This window comes from Taudactylus pleione, unplaced genomic scaffold (genome assembly GCF_031769625.1).
Source record: "Taudactylus pleione unplaced genomic scaffold, aTauple2 ptg000027l, whole genome shotgun sequence".
Lineage (NCBI taxonomy): Eukaryota > Metazoa > Chordata > Amphibia > Anura > Myobatrachidae > Taudactylus > Taudactylus pleione.
In genome coordinates this window covers 4,540,254-4,565,563 of record NW_028284429.1, presented here as the reverse complement: position 1 = coordinate 4,565,563, position 25,310 = coordinate 4,540,254, and the positions used below count along the sequence as shown (strand labels likewise).

Below are 25,310 nucleotides of genomic sequence, written 5' to 3'. Positions count from 1 at the left end.
GGTACATTTATATCATTATTGTGTGTAGCCTCATACTGTACATATAACAGGTACATTTATCTCATTATTGTGTGTAGTCTCATACTGTACATATAACAGGTACATTTATCTCATTATTGTGTGTAGCCTCATACTGTACATGTAACAGGTACATTTATCTCATTATTGTGTGTATTCTCATACTGTACATATAACAGGTACATTTATATACATATTGTGTGTAGCCTCATACTGTACATGTAACAGGTACATTTATATACATATTGTGTGTAGCCTCATACTGTACATGTAACAGGTACATTTATATCATTATTGTGTGTAGCCTCATACTGTACATATAACAGGTACATTTATATCATTATTGTGTGTAGCCTCATACTGTACATATAACAGGTACATTTATATCATTATTATGTGTAGCCTCATACTGTACATATAACAGGTACATTTATATCCTTATTGTGTGTAGCCTCATACTGTACATATAACAGGTACATTTATATCATTATTGTGTGTAGCCTCATACTGTACATGTAACAGGTACATTTATATCATTATTGTGTGTAGCCTCATACTGTACATATAACAGGTACATTTATATCATTATTGTGTGTAGCCTCATACTGTACATGTATCAGGTACATTTATATCATTATTGTGTGTAGCCTCATACTGTACATATAACAGGTACATTTATATCATTATTGTGTGTAGCCTCATACTGTACATATAACAGGTACATTTATATCATTATTATTTGTAGCTTCATACTGTACATATAACAGGTACATTTATATCATTATTGTGTGTAGCCTCATACTGTACATGTATCAGGTACATTTATATCATTATTGTGTGTAGCCTCATACTGTACATATAACAGGTACATTTATATCATTATTGTGTGTAGTCTCATACTGTACATGTAACAGGTACATTTATATCATTATTGTGTGTAGCCTCATACTGTACATGTAACAGGTACATTTATATCATTATTGTGTGTAGCCTCATACTGTACATATAACAGGTACATTTATATCATAATTGTGTGTAACCTCTTACTGTACATGTGACAGGTACATTTATATCATTATTGTGTGTAGCCTCATACTGTACATATAACAGGTACATTTATATCCTTATTGTGTGTAGCCTCATACTGTACATATAACAGGTACATTTATATCATTATCGTGTGTAGCCTCATACTGTACATATAACAGGTACATTTATATCATTATTGTGTGTAACCTCATACTGTACATGTAACAGGTACATTTATATCATTATTGTGTGTAGCCTCATACTGTACATGTAACAGGTACATTTATATCATTATTGTGTGTAGCCTCAAACTCTACATATAACAGGTACATTTATATCATTATTGTGTGTAGCCTCATACTGTACATATAACAGGTACATTTATATCATTATTGTGTGTTGCCTCATACTGTACATATAACAGGTACATTTATATCATTATTGTGTATACGCTCATACTGTACATATAACAGGTACATTTATATCATTATTGTGTGTAGCCTCATACTGTACATGTAACAGGTACATTTATATCATTATTGTGTGTAGCCTCATACTGTACATGTAACAGGTACATTTATATCATTATTGTGTGTAGCCTCATACTGTACATGTAACAGGTACATTTATATCATTATTGTGTGTAGCCTCAAACTCTACATATAACAGGTACATTTATATCATTATTGTGTGTAGCCTCATACTGTACATATAACAGGTACATTTATATCATTATTGTGTGTTGCCTCATACTGTACATATAACAGGTACATTTATATCATTATTGTGTATACGCTCATACTGTACATATAACAGGTACATTTATATCATTATTGTGTGTAGCCTCATATTGTACATGTAACAGGTACATTTATATCATTATTATGTGTAGCCTCATAATATACATGTAAGAGGTACATTTATATCATTATTGTGTGTAGCCTCATACTGTACATGTAACAGGTACATTTATATCATTATTGTGTGTAGCCTCATACTGTACATGTAACAGGTACATTTATATCATTACTATGTGTAGTCTCATACTGTACATATAACAGGTACATTTATATCATTATTGTGTGTAGCCTCATACTGTACATGTAACAGGTACATTTATATCATTATTGTGTATACGCTCATACTGTACATATAACAGGTACATTTATATCATTATTGTGTGTAACCTCATACTGTACATATAACAGGTACATTTATATCCTTATTGTGTGTAGGCACATACTGTACATGTAACAGGTACATTTATATCATTATTGTGTGTAGCCTCATACTGTACATATAACAGGTACATTTATATCATTATTGTGTGTAACCTCATACTGTACATATAACAGGTACATTTATATCATTATTGTGTGTAGCCTCATACTGTACATATAACAGGTACATTTATATCATTATTGTGTGTAGCCTCATATTGTACATATAACAGGTACATTTATATCCTTATTGTGTGTAGCCTCATACTGTACATATATCATTATTATCTGTAGCCTCATACTGTACATATAACAGGCACATTTATATCTATATTGTGTGTAGCCTCACACTGTACATATAACAGGTACATTTATATCATTATTGTGTATACGCTCATACTGTACATATAACTGGTACATTTATATCATTATTGTGTATACGCTCATACTGTACATATAGCAGGTACATTTATATCCTTATTGTCTGTAGCCTCATACTGTACATATAACAGGTACATTTATATCATTATTGTGTGTAGCCTCATACTGTACATATAACAGGTACATTTATATCATTATTATGTGTAGCCTCATACTGTACATATAACAGGTACATTTATATCCTTATTGTGTGTAGCCTCATACTGTACATATAACAGGTACATTTATATCATTATTGTGTGTAGCCTCATACTGTACATGTAACAGGTACATTTATATCATTATTGTGTGTAGCCTCATACTGTACATATAACAGGTACATTTATATCATTATTGTGTGTAGCCTCATACTGTACATGTATCAGGTACATTTATATCATTATTGTGTGTAGCCTCATACTGTACATATAACAGGTACATTTATATCATTATTGTGTGTAGCCTCATACTGTACATATAACAGGTACATTTATATCATTATTATTTGTAGCTTCATACTGTACATATAACAGGTACATTTATATCATTATTGTGTGTAGCCTCATACTGTACATGTATCAGGTACATTTATATCATTATTGTGTGTAGCCTCATACTGTACATATAACAGGTACATTTATATCATTATTGTGTGTAGTCTCATACTGTACATGTAACAGGTACATTTATATCATTATTGTGTGTAGCCTCATACTGTACATGTAACAGGTACATTTATATCATTATTGTGTGTAGCCTCATACTGTACATATAACAGGTACATTTATATCATAATTGTGTGTAACCTCTTACTGTACATGTGACAGGTACATTTATATCATTATTGTGTGTAGCCTCATACTGTACATATAACAGGTACATTTATATCCTTATTGTGTGTAGCCTCATACTGTACATATAACAGGTACATTTATATCATTATCGTGTGTAGCCTCATACTGTACATATAACAGGTACATTTATATCATTATTGTGTGTAACCTCATACTGTACATGTAACAGGTACATTTATATCATTATTGTGTGTAGCCTCATACTGTACATGTAACAGGTACATTTATATCATTATTGTGTGTAGCCTCAAACTCTACATATAACAGGTACATTTATATCATTATTGTGTGTAGCCTCATACTGTACATATAACAGGTACATTTATATCATTATTGTGTGTTGCCTCATACTGTACATGTAACAGGTACATTTATATCATTATTGTGTGTAGCCTCATACTGTACATATAACAGGTACATTTATATCATTATTGTGTATACGCTCATACTGTACATATAACAGGTACATTTATATCATTATTGTGTGTAGCCTCATATTGTACATGTAACAGGTACATTTATATCATTATTATGTGTAGCCTCATAATATACATGTAAGAGGTACATTTATATCATTATTGTGTGTAGCCTCATACTGTACATGTAACAGGTACATTTATATCATTATTGTGTGTAGCCTCATACTGTACATGTAACAGGTACATTTATATCATTACTATGTGTAGTCTCATACTGTACATATAACAGGTACATTTATATCATTATTGTGTGTAGCCTCATACTGTACATGTAACAGGTACATTTATATCATTATTGTGTATACGCTCATACTGTACATATAACAGGTACATTTATATCATTATTGTGTGTAACCTCATACTGTACATATAACAGGTACATTTATATCCTTATTGTGTGTAGGCACATACTGTACATGTAACAGGTACATTTATATCATTATTGTGTGTAGCCTCATACTGTACATATAACAGGTACATTTATATCATTATTGTGTGTAACCTCATACTGTACATATAACAGGTACATTTATATCATTATTGTGTGTAGCCTCATACTGTACATATAACAGGTACATTTATATCATTATTGTGTGTAGCCTCATATTGTACATATAACAGGTACATTTATATCCTTATTGTGTGTAGCCTCATACTGTACATATATCATTATTATCTGTAGCCTCATACTGTACATATAACAGGCACATTTATATCTATATTGTGTGTAGCCTCACACTGTACATATAACAGGTACATTTATATCATTATTGTGTATACGCTCATACTGTACATATAACTGGTACATTTATATCATTATTGTGTATACGCTCATACTGTACATATAGCAGGTACATTTATATCCTTATTGTCTGTAGCCTCATATTGTACATGTAACAGGTACATTCATATCATTATTGTGTATACGCTCATACTGTACATATAACAGGTACATTTATATCTATATTATGTGTAGTCTCATACTGTACATGTAACAGGTACATTTATATCCTTATTGTGTGTAGCCTCATACTGTACATATATCATTATTGTGTGTAGTCTCATACTGTACATATAACAGGTACATTTATATCATTATTGTGTGTAGCCTCATACTGTACATATAACAGGTACATTTATATCATTATTGTGTGTAGCCTCATACTGTACATATAACAGGTACATTTATATCATTATTGTGTGTAGCCTCATACTGTACATGTAACAGTTACATTTATATCATTATTGTGTGTAGCCTCATACTGTACATGTATCAGGTACATTTATATCATTATTGTGTGTAGCCTCATACTGTACATATAACAGGTACATTTATATCATTATTGTGTGTAGCCTCATACTGTACATATAACAGGTACATTTATATCATTATTGTGTGTAGCCTCATACTGTACATATAACAGGTACATTTATATCATTATTGTGTGTAGCCTCATACTGTACATATAACAGGTACATTTATATCATTATTGTGTGTAGCCTCATACTGTACATATAACAGTTACATTTATATCATTATTGTGTGTAGCCTCATACTGTACATGTATCAGGTACATTTATATCATTATTGTGTGTAGCCTCATACTGTACATATAACAGGTACATTTATATCATTATTGTGTGTAGCCTCATACTGTACATATAACAGGTACATTTATATCATTATTGTGTGTAGCCTCATACTGTACATATAACAGGTACATTTATATCATTATTGTGTGTAGCCTCATACTGTACATGTAACAGTTACATTTATATCATTATTGTGTGTAGCCTCATACTGTACATGTAACAGATACATTTATATCCATATTATGTGTAGCCTCATACTGTACATGTAACAGGTACATTTATATCATTATTGTGTGTAGCCTCATACTGTACATGTATCAGGTACATTTATATCATTATTGTGTGTAGCCTCATACTGTACATATAACGGGTACATTTATATCATTATTATGTGTTGCTTCATACTGTACATGTATCAGGTACATTTATATCATTATTGTGTGTAGCCTCATACTGTACATGTAACAGGTACATTTATATCATTATTGTGTGTAGCCTCATACTGTACATATAACAGGTACATTTATATCATTATTGTGTGTAGCCTCATATTGTACATATAACAGGTACATTTATATCATTATTGTGTGTAGCCTCATACTGTACATATAACAGGTACATTTATATCCTTATTGTGTGTAGCCTCATACTGTACATATATCATTATTATCTGTAGCCTCATACTGTACATATAACAGGCACATTTATATCTATATTGTGTGTAGCCTCACACTGTACATATAACAGGTTCATTTATATCATTATTGTGTGTAGCCTCATACTGTACATATAACAGGTACATTTATATCATTATTGTGTTTAGCCTCACACTGTACATATAACAGGTACATTTATATCATTATTGTGTATACGCTCATACTGTACATATAACTGATACATTTATATCCATATTATGTGTAGTCTCATACTGTACATATAACAGGTACATTTATATCATTATTGTGTGTAGCCTCATACTGTACATATAACAGGTACATTTATATCATTATTGTGTGTAGCCTCATACTGTACATATAACAGGTACATTTATATCATTATTGTGTGTAGCCTCATACTGTACATATAACAGGTACATTTATATCATTATCGTGTGTAGCCTCATACTGTACATGTAACAGTTACATTTATATCATTATTGTGTGTAGCCTCATACTGTACATGTAACAGATACATTTATATCCATATTATGTGTAGCCTCATACTGTACATGTAACAGGTACATTTATATCATTATTGTGTGTAGCCTCATACTGTACATGTATCAGGTACATTTATATCATTATTGTGTGTAGCCTCATACTGTACATATAACGGGTACATTTATATCATTATTATGTGTTGCTTCATACTGTACATGTATCAGGTACATTTATATCATTATTGTGTGTAGCCTCATACTGTACATGTAACAGGTACATTTATATCATTATTGTGTGTAGCCTCATACTGTACATATAACAGTTACATGTATATCATTATTGTGTGTAGCCTCATACTGTACATATAACAGGTACATTTATATCCATATTATGTGTAGCCTCATACTGTACATGTAACAGGTACATTTATATCCTTATTGTGTGTAGCCTCATACTGTACATATAACGGGTACATTTATATCATTATTATGTGTTGCTTCATACTGTACATGTATCAGGTACATTTATATCATTATTGTGTGTAGCCTCATACTGTACATGTAACAGGTACATTTATATCATTATTGTGTGTAGCCTCATACTGTACATATAACAGTTACATTTATATCATTATTGTGTGTAGCCTCATACTGTACATATAACAGGTACATTTATATCATTATTGTGTGTAGCCTCATACTGTACATATAACGGGTACATTTATATCATTATTATGTGTTGCTTCATACTGTACATATAACAGTTACATGTATATCATTATTGTGTGTAGCCTCATACTGTACATATAACAGGTACATTTATATCATTATTGTGTGTAGCCTCATACTGTACATATAACAGGTACATTTATATCATTATTGTGTGTAGCCTCATACTGTACATATAACAGGTACATTTATATCATTATTATCTGTAGCCTCATACTGTACATATAACAGGCACATTTATATCTATATTGTGTGTAGCCTCACACTGTACATATAACAGGTACATTTATATCATTATTGTGTGTAGCCTCATACTGTACATATAACAGGTACATTTATATCATTATTGTGTGTAGCCTCATACTGTACATATAACAGGTACATTTATATCATTATTGTGTGTAGCCTCATACTGTACATATAACAGGTACATTTATATCATTATTGTGTGTAGCCTCACACTGTACATATAACAGGTACATTTATATCATTATTATGTGTAGCCTCATACTGTACATATAACAGGTACATTTATATCATTATTGTGTGTAGCCTCATACTGTACATGTATCAGGTACATTTATATCATTATTATGTGTTGCTTCATACTGTACATGTATCAGGTACATTTATATCATTATTGTGTGTAGCCTCACACTGTACATATAACAGGTACATTTATATCATTATTATGTGTAGCCTCATACTGTACATGTATCAGGTACATTTATATCATTATTGTGTGTAGCTTCATACTGTACATATAACAGGTACATTTCTATCATTATTATGTGTTGCTTCATACTGTACATATAACAGGTACATTTATATCATTATTGTGTGTAGCCTCATACTGTACATATAACAGGTACATTTCTATCATTATTGTGTGTAGCCTCATACTGTACATATAACAGGTACATTTATATCATTATTGTGTGTAGCCTCATACTGTACATATAACAGGTACATTTCTATCATTATTGTGTGTAGCTTCATACTGTATATATAACAGGTACATTTATATCATTATTGTGTGTAGCCTCATACTGTATATATAACAGGTACATTTATATCATTATTGTGTGTAGCCTCATACTGTACATATAACAGGTACATTTATATCATTATTGTGTGTAGCCTCATACTGTACATATAACAGGTACATTTCTATCATTATTATGTGTTGCTTCATACTGTACATATAACAGGTACATTTATATCATTATTGTGTGTAGCCTCATACTGTACATATAACAGGTACATTTATATCATTATTGTGTGTAGTCTCATACTGTACATGTATCAGGTACATTTATATCATTATTGTGTGTAGCCTCATACTGTATATATAACAGGTACATTTATATCATTATTGTGTGTAGCCTCATACTGTACATATAACAGGTACATTTATATCATTATTGTGTGTAGCCTCATACTGTACATATAACAGGTACATTTATATCATTATTTTGTGTAGCCTCATACTGTACATATAACAGGTACATTTATATCCTTATTGTGTGTAGCCTCATACTGTACATATAACAGGTACATTTATATCATTATTGTGTGTAGTCTCATACTGTACATATAACAGGTACATTTATATCATTATTGTGTGTAGCCTAATACTGTACATATAACGGGTACATTTATTTCATTATTATGTGTAGCTTCATACTGTACATGTATCAGGTACATTTATATCATTATTGTGTGTAGCCTCATACTGTACATATAACAGGTACATTTATATCATTATTGTGTGTAGCCTCATACTGTACATATAACAGGTACATTTATATCATTATTGTGTGTAGCCTCATACTGTACATATAACAGGTACATTTATATCATTATTATCTGTAGCCTCATACTGTACATATAACAGGCACATTTATATCTATATTGTGTGTAGCCTCACACTGTACATATAACAGGTACATTTATATCATTATTGTGTGTAGCCTCATACTGTACATATAACAGGTACATTTATATCATTATTGTGTGTAGCCTCATACTGTACATATAACAGGTACATTTATATCATTATTGTGTGTAGCCTCATACTGTACATATAACAGGTACATTTATATCATTATTGTGTGTAGCCTCACACTGTACATATAACAGGTACATTTATATCATTATTATGTGTAGCCTCATACTGTACATATAACAGGTACATTTATATCATTATTGTGTGTAGCCTCATACTGTACATGTATCAGGTACATTTATATCATTATTATGTGTTGCTTCATACTGTACATGTATCAGGTACATTTATATCATTATTGTGTGTAGCCTCACACTGTACATATAACAGGTACATTTATATCATTATTATGTGTAGCCTCATACTGTACATGTATCAGGTACATTTATATCATTATTGTGTGTAGCTTCATACTGTACATATAACAGGTACATTTCTATCATTATTATGTGTTGCTTCATACTGTACATATAACAGGTACATTTATATCATTATTGTGTGTAGCCTCATACTGTACATATAACAGGTACATTTATATCATTATTGTGTGTAGCCTCATACTGTACATATAACAGGTACATTTCTATCATTATTGTGTGTAGCCTCATACTGTACATATAACAGGTACATTTATATCATTATTGTGTGTAGCCTCATACTGTACATATAACAGGTACATTTCTATCATTATTGTGTGTAGCTTCATACTGTATATATAACAGGTACATTTATATCATTATTGTGTGTAGCCTCATACTGTATATATAACAGGTACATTTATATCATTATTGTGTGTAGCCTCATACTGTACATATAACAGGTACATTTATATCATTATTGTGTGTAGCCTCATACTGTACATATAACAGGTACATTTCTATCATTATTATGTGTTGCTTCATACTGTACATATAACAGGTACATTTATATCATTATTGTGTGTAGCCTCATACTGTACATATAACAGGTACATTTATATCATTATTGTGTGTAGTCTCATACTGTACATGTATCAGGTACATTTATATCATTATTGTGTGTAGCCTCATACTGTATATATAACAGGTACATTTATATCATTATTGTGTGTAGCCTCATACTGTACATATAACAGGTACATTTATATCATTATTGTGTGTAGCCTCATACTGTACATATAACAGGTACATTTATATCATTATTTTGTGTAGCCTCATACTGTACATATAACAGGTACATTTATATCCTTATTGTGTGTAGCCTCATACTGTACATATAACAGGTACATTTATATCATTATTGTGTGTAGTCTCATACTGTACATATAACAGGTACATTTATATCATTATTGTGTGTAGCCTAATACTGTACATATAACGGGTACATTTATTTCATTATTATGTGTAGCTTCATACTGTACATGTATCAGGTACATTTATATCATTATTGTGTGTAGCCTCATACTGTACATATAACAGGTACATTTATATCATTATTGTGTGTAGCCTCATACTGTACATATAACAGGTACATTTATATCATTATTATGTGTAGCTTCATACTGTACATATAACAGGTACATTTATATCATTATTTTGTTTAGCCTCACACTGTACATATAACAGGTACATTTATATCATTATTGTGTGTAGCCTAATACTGTACATATAACAGGTACATTTATATCATTATTGTGTGTAGCCTCATACTGTACATATAACGGGTACATTTATATCATTATTATGTGTAGCTTCATACTGTACATGTATCAGGTACATTTATATCCATATTATGTTTAGCCTCATACTGTACATATAACAGGTACATTTATATTCTTATTGTGTGTAGCCTCTTACTGTACATATAACAGGTACATTTATATCATTATTGTGTGTAGCCTCATACTGTACATATAACGGGTACATTTATATGATTATTGTGTCTAGCCTCATACTTTACATATAACAGGTACATTTATATTCATATTGTGTGTAGCCTCATACTGTACATATAACAGGCACATTTATATCTATATTGTGTGTAGCCTCACACTGTACATATAACATGTACATTTATATCATTATTATGTGTAGCCTCATACTGTACATATAACAGGTACATTTATATCATTATTGTGTTTAGCCTCACACTGTACATATAACAGGTACATTTATATCATTATTGTGTGTAGCCTCATACTGTACATATAACAGGTACATTTATATCATTATTGTGTTTAGCCTCACACTGTACATATAACATGTACATTTATATCATTATTATGTGTAGCCTCATACTGTACATATAACAGGTACATTTATATTCTTATTGTGTGTAGCCTCTTACTGTACATATAACAGGTACATTTATATCATTATTGTGTGTAGCCTCATACTGTACATATAACAGGTACATTTATATCATTATTGTGTTTAGCCTCACACTGTACATATAACATGTACATTTATATCATTATTATGTGTAGCCTCATACTGTACATATAACAGGTACATTTATATCATTATTGTGTGTAGCCTCATACTGTACATATAACAGGTACATTTATATCATTATTGTGTGTAGCCTCATACTGTACATATAACAGGTACATTTATATCATTATTGTGTGTAGCCTCATACTGTACATATAACATGTACATTTATATCATTATTGTGTGTAGCCTCATACTGTACATATAACAGGTACATTTATATCATTATTGTGTGTAGCCTCATACTGTACATATAACAGGTACATTTATATCACTATTGTGTGTAGCCTCATACTGTACATATAACAGGTACATTTATATCATTATTGTGTGTAGCCTCATACTGTACATATAACAGGTACATTTATATCATTATTATGTGTAGCCTCATACTGTACATATAACAGGTACATTTATATCATTATTGTGTGTAGCCTCATACTGTACATATAACAGGTACATTTATATCACTATTGTGTGTAGCCTCATACTGTACATATAACAGGTACATTTATATCATTATTGTGTGTAGCCTCATACTGTACATATAACAGGTACATTTATATCATTATTATGTGTAGCCTCATACTGTACATATAACAGGTACATTTATCTCATTATTATGTGTAGCCTCATACTGTACATTTAACAGGTACATTTATATCATTATTGTGTGTAGCCTCATACTGTACATATAACATGTACATTTATATCATTATTGTGTGTAGCCTTATACTGTACATATAACATGTACATTTATATCATTATTGTGTGTAGCCTCATACTGTACATATAACAGGTACATTTATATCATTATTGTGTGTAGCCTCATACTGTACATATAACAGGTACATTTATATCATTATTGTGTGTAGCCTCATACTGTACATATAATACCTATATTTATATCATTATTATGTGTAGCCTCATACTGTACATGTAACAGGTACATTTATATCATTATTGTGTGTAGCCTCATACTGTACATATAACAGGTACATTTACATCATTATTGTGTGTAGCCTCATACTGTACATATAACAGGTACATTTATATCATTATTGTGTGTAGCCTCATACTGTACATGTAACAGGTACATTTATATCATTATTGTGTGTAGCCTCATACTGTACATGTAACAGGTACATTTATATTCTTATTGTGTGTAGCCTCATACTGTACATATAACAGGTACATTTATATCATTATTGTGTGTAGCCTCATACTGTACATGTAACAGGTACATTTATATCATTATTGTGTGTAGCCTCATACTGTACATGTAACAGGTACATTTATATCATTATTGTGTGTAGCCTCATACTGTACATGTAACAGGTACATTTATATCATTATTGTGTGTAGCCTCATACTGTACATATAACAGGTACATTTATATCCTTATTGTTTGTAGCCTCATGAAGTACATATAACAGGTACATTTATATCCTTATTGTGTGTAGCCTCATACGGTACATATAATAGGTACATTTGTATCATTATTATATGTAGCCTCATACTGTACATATATCATTATTATCTGTAGCCTCATACTATACATATAACAGGTACATTTATATCATTATTATGTGTAGCCTCATGATATACATGTAAGAGGTACATTTATATACATATTATGTGTAGCCTCATACTGTACATATAACAGGTACATTTATACCCAAATTGTGTGTATCCTCATACTGTACATATAACAGGTACATTTATATCATTATTGTGTGTAGCCTCATACTGTACATATAACAGGTACATTTATATCCATATTATGTTTAGCCTCATACTGTACATATAACAGGTACATTTATATCATTATTGTGTGTAGCCTCATACTGTACATATAACAGGTACATTTATATCCTTATTGTTTGTAGCCTCATGAAGTACATATAACAGGTACATTTATATCCTTATTGTGTGTAGCCTCATACGGTACATATAATAGGTACATTTGTATCATTATTATATGTAGCCTCATACTGTACATATATCATTATTATCTGTAGCCTCATACTATACATATAACAGGTACATTTATATCATTATTATGTGTAGCCTCATGATATACATGTAAGAGGTACATTTATATACATATTATGTGTAGCCTCATACTGTACATATAACAGGTACATTTATACCCATATTGTGTGTATCCTCATACTGTACATATAACAGGTACATTTATATCATTATTGTGTGTAGCCTCATACTGTACATATAACAGGTACATTTATATCCATATTATGTTTAGCCTCATACTGTACATATAACAGGTACATTTATATCCATATTGTGTGTAGCCTCATACTGTACATATATCATTATTATATGTACCCTCATACTGTACATATAACAGGCACATTTATATCTATATTGTGTGTAGCCTCACACTGTACATATAACAGGTACATTTATATCATTATTGTGTGTAGCCTCATACTGTACATATAACAGGTACATTTATATCATTATTGTGTGTAGCCTCATACTGTACATATAACAGGTACATTTATATCATTATTCTGTGTAGCCTCATACTGTACATGTATCAGGTACATTTATATCATTATTGTGTGTAGCCTCATACTGTACATATAACATGTACATTTATATCATTATTGTGTGTAGCCTCATACTGTACATATAACAGGTACATTTATATCATTATTGTGTGTAGCCTCATACTGTACATATATCAGGTACATTTATATCATTATTGTGTGTAGCCTCATACTGTACATATAACATGTACATTTATATCATTATTGTGTGTAGCCTCATACTGTACATATAACAGGTACATTTATATCATTGTGTGTAGCCTCATACTGTACATATAACAGGTACATTTATATCATTATTCTGTGTAGCCTCATACTGTACATATAACAGGTACATTTATATCATTATTATGTGTAGCCTCATACTGTACATGTAACAGGTACATTTATATCATTATTGTGTTTAGCCTCACACTGTACATATAACAGGTACATTTATATCATTATTATGTGTAGCCTCATACTGTACATGTAACAGGTACATTTATATCATTATTGTGTTTAGCCTCACACTGTACATATAACAGGTACATTTATATCATTATTGTGTGTAGCCTCATACTGTACATATAACAGGTACATTTATATCATTATTCTGTGTAGCCTCATACTGTACATATAACAGGTACATTTATATCATTATTATGTGTAGCCTCATACTGTACATGTAACAGGTACATTTATATCATTATTGTGTGTAGCCTCATACTGTACATATAACAGGTACATTTATATCATTATTGTGTATACCCTCATACTGTACATATAACAGGTACATTTATACCCATATTGTGTGTATCCTCATACTGTACATATAACAGGTACATTTATATCATTATTGTGTGTAGCCTCATACTGTACATATAACAGGTACATTTATATCCATATTATGTTTAGCCTCATACTGTACATGTAACAGGTACATTTATATCCTTATTGTGTGTAGCCTCTTACTGTACATGTATCAGGTACATTTATATCCATATTGTGTGTAGCCTCATACTGTACATATATCATTATTATCTGTAGCCTCATACTGTACATATAACAGGCACATTTATATCTATATTGTGTGTAGCCTCACACTGTACATATAACAGGTACATTTATATTATTATTGTGTGTAGCCTCATACTGTACATGTAACAGGTACATTTATATCATTATTGTGTGTAGCCTCATACTGTACATATAACAGGTACATTTATATCATTATTGTGTGTAGCCTCATACTGTACATATAACAGGTACATTTATATCATTATTGTGTGTAGCCTCATACTGTACATATAACAGGTACATTTATATCATTATTGTGTGTAGCCTCATACTGTACATATAACAGGTACATTTATATCATTATTGTGTGTAGCCTCATACTGTACATATAACAGGTACATTTATATCATTATTGTGTGTAGCCTCATACTGTACATATAACAGGTACATTTATATCATTATTGTGTGTAGCCTCATACTGTACATATAACAGGTACATTTATATCATTATTGTGTGTAGCCTCATACTGTACATATAACAGGTACATTTATATCATTATTCTGTGTAACCTCATACTGTACATGTAACAGGTACATTTATATCATTATTGTGTGTAGCCTCATACTGTACATATAGCATGTACATTTATATCATTATTGTGTGTAGCCTCATACTGTACATATAACAGGTACATTTATATCATTATTATGTGTAGCCTCATACTGTACATATAACAGGTACATTTATATCATTATTGTGTGTAGCCTCATACTGTACATATAACAGGCACATTTATATCATTATTGTGTGTAGCCTCATACTGTACATATAACAGGTACATTTATATCATTATTGTCTGTAGCCTCATACTGTACATGTAACAGGTACATTTATATCCTTATTGTGTGTAGCCTCATACTGTACATGTAACAGTTACATTTATATCATTATTGTGTGTAGCCTCATACTGTACATGTAACATGTACATTTATATCATTATTATATGCAGCCTCATACTGTACATATAACAGGTACATTTATATCATTATTGTGTGTAGCCTCATACTGTACATATAACATGTACATTTATATCATTATTATATGCAGCCTCATACTGTACATATAACAGGTACATTTATATCATTATTGTGTGTAGCCTCATACTGTACATATAACAGGTACATTTATATCTATATTGTGTGTAGCCTCATACTGTACATATAATAGTTACATTTATATCATTATTGTGTGCAGCCTCATACTGTACATATAACAGTTACATTTATATCATTATTGTGTGTAGCCTCATACTGTACATATAACAGGTACATTTATATCATTATTGTGTGTAGCCTCATACTGTACATGTAACAGGTACATTTATATCATTATTGTGTGTAGCCTCATACTGTACATATAACAGGTACATTTATATCATTATTGTGTGTAGCCTCATACTGTACATATAACAGGTACATTTATATTATTATTATATGCAGCCTCATACTGTACATATAACATGTACATTTATATCCATATTGTGTGTAGCCTCATACTGTACATGTAACAGGTACATTTATATTCTTATTGTGTGTAGCCTCACACTGTACATGTAACAGGTACATTTATATTCTTATTGTGTGTAGCCTCATACTGTACATGTAACAGGTACATTTATATCCTTATTGTTTGTAGCCTCATAAAGTACATATAACAGGTACATTTATATCCATATTGTGTGTAGCCTCATACTGTACATATAATAGGTACATTTGTATCATTATTATATGTAGCCTCATACTGTACATGTATCAGGTACATTTATATCATTATTGTGTGTAGCCTCATACTGTACATGTAACAGATACATTTATATCCATATTGTGTGTAGCCTCATACTGTACATATAACAGGTAGATTTATATCATTATTGTGTGTAGCCTCATACTGTACATATAACAGGTACATTTATATCATTATTGTGTGTAGCCTCATACTGTACATATAACAGGTACATTTATATCATTATTGTGTGTAGCTTCATACTGTACATGTATCAGGTACATTTATATCATTATTGTGTGTAGCCTCATACTGTACATATAACAGGTACATTTATATCATTATTGTGTGTAGCCTCATACTGTACATATAACAGGTACATTTTATCCATATTGTGTGTAGCCTCATACTGTACATATAACAGGTACATTTATATCCATATTGTGTATAGCTTCATACTGTACATATAACAGGTACATTTATATCCATATTATGTTTAGCCTAATACTGTACATGTAACAGGTACATTTATATCATTATTGTGTGTAGCCTCATAATGTATATATAACAGGTACATTTATATCATTATTGTGTGTAGCCTCATACTGTACATGTAACAGGTACATTTATATCATTATTGTGTGTTGCCTCATACTGTATATATAACAGGTACATTTATCTCATTATTGTGTGTAGCCTCATACTGTACATATAACAGGTACATTTATATCATTATTGTGTGTAGCCTCATACTGTACATATAACAGGTACATTTATATCATTATTATGTGTAGCCTCATACTGTACATATAACAGGTACATTTATATCCTTATTGTGTGTAGCCTCATACTGTACATATAACAGGTACATTTATATCATTATTGTGTGTAGCCTCATACTGTACATATAACAGGTACATTTATATCATTATTGTGTGTAGCCTCATACTGTACATATAACAGGTACATTTATATCATTATTGTGTGTAGCCTCATACTGTACATGTAACAGGTACATTTATATCATTATTGTGTGTAGCCTCATACTGTACACATAACAGGTACATTTATATCATTATTGTGTGTAGCCTCATACTGTACATATAACAGGTACATTTATATCATTATTATGTGTAGCCTCATACTGTACATATAACAGGTACATTTATATCCTTATTGTGTGTAGCCTCATACTGTACATATAACAGGTACATTTATATCATTATTGTGTGTAGCCTCATACTGTACATATAACAGGTACATTTATATCATTATTGTGTGTAGCCTCATACTGTACATATAACAGGTACATTTATATCATTATTGTGTGTAGCCTCATACTGTACATGTAACAGGTACATTTATATCATTATTGTGTGTAGCCTCATACTGTACATATAACAGGTACATTTATATCATTATTGTGTGTAGCCTCATACTGTACATATAACAGGTACATTTATGTCATTATTGTGTGTAGCCTCATACTGTACATATAACAGGTACATTTATATCATTATTGTGTGTAGCCTCATACTGTACATGTAACAGGTACATTTATATTCTTATTCTGTGTAGCCTCATACTGTACATATAACAGGTACATTTATATCATTATTGTGTGTAGCCTCATACTGTACATATAACAGGTACATTTATATCCATATTGTGTGTAGCCTCATACTGTACATATAACAGGTACATTTATATCCATATTGTGTATAGCTTCATACTGTACATATAACAGGTACATTTATATCCATATTATGTTTAGCCTAATACTGTACATGTAACAGGTACATTTATATCATTATTGTGTGTAGCCTCATAATGTATATATAACAGGTACATTTATATCATTATTGTGTGTAGCCTCATACTGTACATGTAACAGGTACATTTATATCATTATTGTGTGTTGCCTCATACTGTATATATAACAGGTACATTTATCTCATTATTGTGTGTAGCCTCATACTGTACATATAACAGGTACATTTATATCATTATTGTGTGTAGCCTCATACTGTACATATAACAGGTACATTTATATCATTATTATGTGTAGCCTCATACTGTACATATAACAGGTACATTTATATCCTTATTGTGTGTAGCCTCATACTGTACATATAACAGGTGCATTTATATCATTATTGTGTGTAGCCTCATACTGTACATATAACAGGTACATTTATATCATTATTGTGTGTAGCCTCATACTGTACATATAACAGGTACATTTATATCATTATTGTGTGTAGCCTCATACTGTACATGTAACAGGTACATTTATATCATTATTGTGTGTAGCCTCATACTGTACATATAACAGGTACATTTATATCATTATTGTGTGTAGCCTCATACTGTACATATAACAGGTACATTTATATCATTATTATGTGTAGCCTCATACTGTACATATAACAGGTACATTTATATCCTTATTGTGTGTAGCCTCATACTGTACATATAACAGGTACATTTATATCATTATTGTGTGTAGCCTCATACTGTACATATAACAGGTACATTTATATCATTATTGTGTGTAGCCTCATACTGTACATATAACAGGTACATTTATATCATTATTGTGTGTAGCCTCATACTGTACATGTAACAGGTACATTTATATCATTATTGTGTGTAGCCTCATACTGTACATATAACAGGTACATTTATATCATTATTGTGTGTAGCCTCATACTGTACATATAACAGGTACATTTATGTCATTATTGTGTGTAGCCTCATACTGTACATATAACAGGTACATTTATATCATTATTGTGTGTAGCCTCATACTGTACATGTAACAGGTACATTTATATTCTTATTCTGTGTAGCCTCATACTGTACATATAACAGGTACATTTATATCATTATTGTGTGTAGCCTCATACTGTACATATAACAGGTACATTTATATCATTATTGTGTGTAGCCTCATACTGTACATATAACAGGTACATTTATATCCATATTGTGTGTAGCCTCATACTGTACATATAACAGGTACATTTATATCCATATTGTGTGTAGCCTCATACTGTACATATAACAGGTACATTTATATCATTATTGTGTGTAGCCTCATACTGAACATGTAACAGGTACATTTATATCATTATTATGTGTAGCCTCATACTGTACTTGTAACAGGTACATTTATATCATTATTGTGTGTAGCCTCATACTGTACATATAACAGGTACATTTATATCATTATTGTGTGTAGCCTCATACTGTACATGTAACAGGTACATTTATATCATTATTGTGTGTAGCCTCATACTGTACATATAACAGGTACATTTATATCATTATTGTGTGTAGCCTCATACTGTACATGTAACAGGTACATTTATATCATTATTGTGTGTAGCCTCATACTGTACATATAACAGGTACATTTATATCATTATTGTGTGTAGTCTCATACTGTACATGTAGCAGGTACATTTATATCATTATTGTGTGTAGCCTCATACTGTACATGTAACAGGTACATTTATATCATTATTGTGTGTAGCCTCATACTGTACATATAACAGTTACATTTATATCATTATTGTGTGTAGCCTCATACTGTACATATAACAGGTACATTTATATCATTATTGTGTGTAGCCTCATACTGTACAAGTAACAGGTACATTTATATCATTATTGTGTGTAGCCTCATACTGTACATATAACAGGTACATTTATATCATTATTGTGTGTAGCCTCATACTGTACATGTAACAGGTACATTTATATCATTATTGTGTGTAGCCTCATACTGTACATGTAACAGGTACATTTATATTCTTATTGTGTGTAGCCTCATACTGTACATATAACAGGTACATTTATATCCTTATTGTTTGTAGCCTCATAAAGTACATATAACAGGTAAATTTATATCCTTATTGTGTGTAGCCTCATACTGTACATGTAACAGGTACATTTATATCATTATTGTGTGTAGCCTCATACTGTACATGTAACAGGTACATTTATATCATTATTGTGTGTAGCCTCATACTGTACATATAACAGGTACATTTATATCATTATTGTGTGTAGCCTCATACTGTACATATAACAGGTACATTTATATCATTATTGTGTGTAGCCTCATACTGTACATATAACAGGTACATGTATATCATTATTGTGTGTAGCCTCATACTGTACATGTAACAGGTACATTTATATCATTATTGTGTGTTGCCTCATACTGTATATATAACAGGTACATTTATCTCATTATTGTGTGTAGCCTCATACTGTACATATAACAGGTACATTTATATCATTATTGTGTGTAGCCTCATACTGTACATATAACAGGTACATTTATATCATTATTATGTGTAGCCTCATACTGTACATATAACAGGTACATTTATATCCTTATTGTGTGTAGCCTCATACTGTACATATAACAGGTACATTTATATCATTATTGTGTGTAGCCTCATACTGTACATATAACAGGTACATTTATATCATTATTGTGTGTAGCCTCATACTGTACATATAACAGGTACATTTATATCATTATTGTGTGTAGCCTCATACTGTACATGTAACAGGTACATTTATATCATTATTGTGTGTAGCCTCATACTGTACATATAACAGGTACATTTATATCATTATTGTGTGTAGCCTCATACTGTACATATAACAGGTACATTTATATCATTATTATGTGTAGCCTCATACTGTACATATAACAGGTACATTTATATCCTTATTGTGTGTAGCCTCATACTGTACATATAACAGGTACATTTATATCCTTATTGTGTGTAGCCTCATACTGTACATATAACAGGTACATTTATATCATTATTGTGTGTAGCCTCATACTGTACATATAACAGGTACATTTATATCATTATTGTGTGTAGCCTCATACTGTACATGTAACAGGTACATTTATATCATTATTGTGTGTAGCCTCATACTATACATATAACAGGTACATTTATATCATTATTGTGTGTAGCCTCATACTGTACATATAACAGGTACATTTATGTCATTATTGTGTGTAGCCTCATACTGTACATATAACAGGTACATTTATATCATTATTGTGTGTAGCCTCATACTGTACATGTAACAGGTACATTTATATTCTTATTCTGTGTAGCCTCATACTGTACATATAACAGGTACATTTATATCATTATTGTGTGTAGCCTCATACTGTACATATAACAGGTACATTTATATCCATATTGTGTGTAGCCTCATACTGTACATATAACAGGTACATTTATATCCATATTATGTGTAGCCTCATACTGTACATATACTAGGTACATTCATATCATTATTGTGTGTAGCCTCATACTGAACATGTAACAGGTACATTTATATCCATATTGTGTGTAGCCTCATACTGTACATATAACAGGTACATTTATATCATTATTGTGTGTAGCCTCATACTGAACATGTAACAGGTACATTTATATCATTATTATGTGTAGCCTCATACTGTACTTGTAACAGGTACATTTATATCATTATTGTGTGTAGCCTCATACTGTACATATAACAGGTACATTTATATCATTATTGTGTGTAGCCTCATACTGTACATGTAACAGGTACATTTATATCATTATTGTGTGTAGCCTCATACTGTACATGTAACAGGTACATTTATATCATTATTGTGTGTAGCCTCATACTGTACATATAACAGGTACATTTATATCATTATTGTGTGTAGCCTCATACTGTACATGTAACAGGTACATTTATATCATTATTGTGTGTAGCCTCATACTGTACATATAACAGGTACATTTATATCATTATTGTGTGTAGTCTCATACTGTACATGTAACAGGTACATTTATATCATTATTGTGTGTAGCCTCATACTGTACATGTAACAGGTACATTTATATCATTATTGTGTGTAGCCTCATACTGTACATATAACAGTTACATTTATATCATTATTGTGTGTAGCCTCATACTGTACATATAACAGGTACATTTATATCATTATTGTGTGTAGCCTCATACTGTACAAGTAACAGGTACATTTATATCATTATTGTGTGTAGCCTCATACTGTACATATAACAGGTACATTTATATCATTATTGTGTGTAGCCTCATACTGTACATGTAACAGGTACATTTATATCATTATTGTGTGTAGCCTCATACTGTACATGTAACAGGTACATTTATATTCTTATTGTGTGTAGCCTCATACTGTACATATAACAGGTACATTTATATCCTTATTGTTTGTAGCCTCATAAAGTACATATAACAGGTACATTTATATCCTTATTGTGTGTAGCCTCATACTGTACATGTAACAGGTACATTTATATCATTATTGTGTGTAGCCTCATACTGTACATGTAACAGGTACATTTATATCATTATTGTGTGTAGCCTCATACTGTACATATAACAGGTACATTTATATCATTATTGTGTGTAGCCTCATACTGTACATATAACAGGTACATTTATATCATTATTGTGTGTAGCCTCATACTGTACATATAACAGGTACATGTATATCATTATTGTGTGTAGCCTCATACTGTACATGTAACAGGTACATTTATATTCATTGTGTGTAGCCTCATACTGTACATATAACAGGTACATTTATATCCTTATTGTTTGTAGCCTCATAAAGTACATATAACAGGTACATTTATATCCTTATTGTGTGTAGCCTCATACTGTACATATAACAGGTACATTTATATCATTATTGTGTATACCCTCATACTGTACATATAACAGGTACATTTATACCCATATTGTGTGTAGCCTCATACTGTACATATAACAGGTACATTTATATCATTATTGTGTGTAGCCTCATACTGTACATATAACAGGTACATTTATATCATTATTGTGTGTAGCCTCATACTGTACATATAACAGGTACATTTATATCATTATTGTGTGTAGCCTCATACTGTACATATAACATGTACATTTATATCATTATTGTGTGTAGCCTCATACTGTACATATAACAGGTACATTTATATCCATATTATGTGTAGCCTCATACTGTACATATAACAGGTACATTTATATCCTTATTCTGTGTAGCCTCATACTGTACATATAACAGGTACATTTATATCAATATTGTGTGTAGCCTCATACTGTACATGTAACAGGCATATTTATATCATTATTGTGTGTAGCCTCATACTGTACATGTAACAGGTACATTTATATCATTATTGTGTGTAGCCTCATACTGTACATATAACAGGTACATTTATATCATTATTGTGTGTAGCCTCATACTGTACATGTAACAGGTACATTTATATCATTATTGTGTGTAGCCTCATACTGTACATGTAACAGGTACATTTATATCATTATTGTGTGTAGCCTCATACTGTACATATAACAGGTACATTTATATCATTATTGTGTGTAGCCTCATACTGTACATATAACAGGTACATTTATATCATTATTGTGTGTAGCCTCATACTGTACATATAACAGGTACATTTATATCATTATTGTGTGTAGCCTCATACTGTACATATAACAGGTACATTTATATCAATATTGTGTGTAGCCTCATACTGTACATATAACAGGTACATTTATATCATTATTGTGTGTAGCCTCATACTGTACATATAACAGGTACATTTATATCATTATTGTGTGTAGCCTCATACTGTACATATAACAGGTACATTTATATAATTATTGTGTGTAGCCTCATACTGTACATATAACAGGTACATTTATATCATTATTGTGTGTAGCCTCATACTGTACATATAACAGGTACATTTATATCATTATTGTGTGTAGTCTCATACTGTACATATAACAGGTACATTTATATCATTATTATGTGTAGCCTCATACTGTACATGTAACAGGTACATTTATATCCATATTATGTTTAGCCTCATACTGTACATATAACAGGTAC

The 25,310-nt window shown here is 30.8% G+C and overlaps 1 protein-coding gene across 1 annotated transcript in view; it reads left to right on the top strand.

Moving 5' to 3' along the window:
• LOC148539167 (uncharacterized) overlaps nucleotides 1-25,310 on the top strand; it is a 175,419-nt gene that overhangs the window by 65,892 nt on the left and 84,217 nt on the right. The window lies entirely within an intron of this gene.